Source organism: Ammospiza nelsoni, chromosome 6 (assembly GCF_027579445.1).
Source record: "Ammospiza nelsoni isolate bAmmNel1 chromosome 6, bAmmNel1.pri, whole genome shotgun sequence".
Taxonomy (NCBI): Eukaryota; Metazoa; Chordata; class Aves; order Passeriformes; family Passerellidae; genus Ammospiza; species Ammospiza nelsoni.
In genome coordinates this window covers 22,402,037-22,405,145 of record NC_080638.1, presented here as the reverse complement: position 1 = coordinate 22,405,145, position 3,109 = coordinate 22,402,037, and the positions used below count along the sequence as shown (strand labels likewise).

Here is a 3,109-nt window from a genome sequence, read left to right as displayed (position 1 = left end):
AAATACTTGGCTACTTTACAGTACTAAAAACTATGTGCCTTAGATCAACTGGTTGACACAGAAGTGCTTGCTTCCTCTCTGTCTACCAGGACAGTTTCCAAATTGAAAGCTTTAACACAGCACTCAACACCCCTGAGTAGAGTCATTAACAAAATGGAGTCTTTGAGATGTTATAGCACTGAAGTAAAAGGTGAAAATAGAGTGATAATGACATTTTGTAGTTATGTACAGTTTCTCAGATTCAGTGGTATTAAAATGTTTTATGAATTAGTACATGAAAGGTAGGCATGCTCAACTAAAAAAGCAAGCATAGCTGAAGGAACATTACATTTTGGCAAAACTATCATTCTTTTGAGAAGTTCATAGGAGTCCTTTAAATTACTTCACTTTGAAGCAGGACTTACAGAGAAATACTTGTATTTCTTTTCTGTTTACAAATCATTCATTCTAAAAGATTATTTTATCAAGATATGTATTCCCAAATATTTACAAGGTATTGTTTTTTACTGCATTTTATCTGATGGAATATTTAATGTGAGCCGTGCCAATACAGTATCTTGCAAAAATTAATCTTACTGTGTATTTGAATAATTGTTAGCTAGCATAGCTCTCATTTTGAATAAATTATTTCAACCTCTAAAACCATAGAATTACAAATAAGGAATAATCCCCTTCTTGACAGCTTATGATTTTTCTTTTAAATACCCTTGTTCCCAAAGTTGGAGTAAACATCTTTATTTCTTCCAAGTGTAAATATTTATTTTTTTAATGTTTATTTTAAAACTGTGAAAGATTTATCTTCATTTGGAAGCACTTTTAAGGTATAATGGGTTGAAACAGAAATATCTGGAGGACTTTCTTTCCCACATTTTCTGCTACAAATAAAATTTATTTAGGTAATTACTGCCACTGTAACATGAGTGCAATAAATGATCCAGACCTTTCATTTACCTCAGTTGTTTTGCACACAGAGAACTGTTATGAAGAACGTTTGGAGTGATATTTTACATTAATGCATTTCCTTCACTCCTCCAAGAAACGTGGTTTGATTATGTCTTTTCCTACATCACCTCTTCACAATATACTTTGGGCCTATATTCTCCTGAAGTCACTGTTGGGATTGGATTCAGACTCAAAGCTTTGCCTCCTGGCCAGAAGCCCACCTGAAGGCTAAGATTCTCTGCCAATCCTGGGATCTTCCCCAGTTTCCCTCTGCCAGGACAGGGCAGAGGGATAATCTTCACTTGTACAAGTGGCTGCCCTGAAGGATGTTCACCTCCAAAGCAGTGAAACAAATTTTCCTCAGGCACTGTGAGCAGAGTTAAAATTATTCATTAGAACTCTCAGCTATGCTAGTCCAGTATTTTAACTGCTAATCCAGGTTAACAGCTCTCCTTGTTTTCAGAGAGGCAATAAACAAGGAGGTGGCATTTGAGAGGCATCACTGGAGAAAAACATCAGGCAATGCATAACTTAAATTAAGTTTTTGTCATATACAAACTTGCTTTAATAAACTTTCAACTTGTCAAGATCACAGTTGAAAAACACTTTTAGGGTCCAGCACTCCAGTGCAACTAATACTCTTCTTGACATTTGAAGTATTATGTAAGGAGCTTCAGGTGTAAAATGCACTGTAGACAAAAGACTTTTTTGCCTCACAAAGAAACTCATAAAATGGTTGAATTGTCAGGGAAGTGACAGCTAGAAAGAGACAAGAATGCAAATGGATTTAGAACTGTGGTAGCTCCTGAAGGACATGGGCATTATGTGACAGTCTGGAAACATCTCTGGACTTATGTTCTCCCCTCCATTAAGTGCTTGTCCTTGATTGTACCCTACAGACCACCAGGCTAGCAGAGAGCAAGAGGCTTGAGCCAAGTTAAAAACTAAGCCAAAGGAGGATGATACAATCTTATTTATTCTAGACCTGATCTACCCAGGTTTGTGTTTGGTGGACAGCTGGCAAAGCAGTGGCAGCTGCCAGCAGCTCCCTTAGCTGCCCATATCAGTGTCACAGGCTGCAGGATCAACTTTTCTAAAGGTTGTTAATAATTACAGTAGGAAAAATGCACCCATTTTCCAAAATAGGAAGTGAAATACAAACCACACTATGATATCACCACTTAAAAAGCACAGAACAGTTCTGATTGCCTTTGGACCTGGGCTGATTTTCAGGGTAAATTGTTAAATTAATGTGCTTGCGTGACATTACGGTCAGCACAAACGTTTCATCAGAAGAAGCTTGTTAGAGTGGGGCCTTTACTGTCACAGACAAAAGCAGGGGCACTACAGATTCAGCTGAGATTGGGGCTATCAAACACATTACTGGGAAAACCTGATGCAGTAAATTAGCCTTCATCCAAACCCAGCTCACACTCAAAGCACCTGTGTGAGTTAACACCAGAAATTCTCATATCACTGACCACACAATCTTTTCTGATTCTTCTCAAAACTTCATCCTCTTTCATCATAGACTCATTAATCTAATAATTGACCCACTAAATTCAAAGACAAAAGAAGAAGTTATCTCCATTAACATATTCCAGTTCTAAACATAAATTTCTCCAATAAAAGAACTAAAATAAAGGTTACTGCCTGTGATACCGTTCTAGTGGAGACCAACCTTCCTCACCCACCAACATCACTTTGCGTTACCATCTTATTACAAAGCTCCCATACCTTCTCAGTGATTTCTCATGGGCTTCTCCTCACAGCACTGACTCCTCCTTCCTCACAGCACAGCCAACAAACTCCAACTCTCCCCTCACCCAGCTAACCCACTCTTTTGTAGCACTCATCTTCTTATTGGACACAGCTGTGGCCTACTAAGGGCAGGCCTGTTCCTAATCTTTGGTGATTGGTACAGCTGCAGCTCCTCAGGTGTGAGACTGCCTTCTGCACTATTTTCTTACGTTCTACCCCCCCACAACTTTACGATTGCAGTGGCAGAGTGGTGTGAATAAGGGGTGCTGGAGAACAACTGGCTTTTGAAGACCACACAAGTACCTGCTACATCTGTCCGCAGGAGCCTGTTCATTTCCTTCTCAGAGGGAGGCAGAAGACTAGGCCCCAAAATCATTTTATTGAAGTCAAGCAGTGAAAAATACCG

General features: G+C 39.0%; 1 long non-coding RNA gene across 1 annotated transcript; it reads right to left on the bottom strand.

Moving 5' to 3' along the window:
- Positions 1-868: 868 nt before the first annotated feature.
- LOC132074902 (uncharacterized) lies at positions 869-2,751 on the bottom strand. The gene is made up of 2 exons (XR_009418667.1): positions 2,680-2,751; positions 869-1,701 (listed from the first exon to the last, which is right to left on the bottom strand). It is a non-coding gene; the product is annotated as an uncharacterized LOC132074902 (long non-coding RNA).
- Between the last annotated feature and the right edge of the window lie 358 nt (positions 2,752-3,109).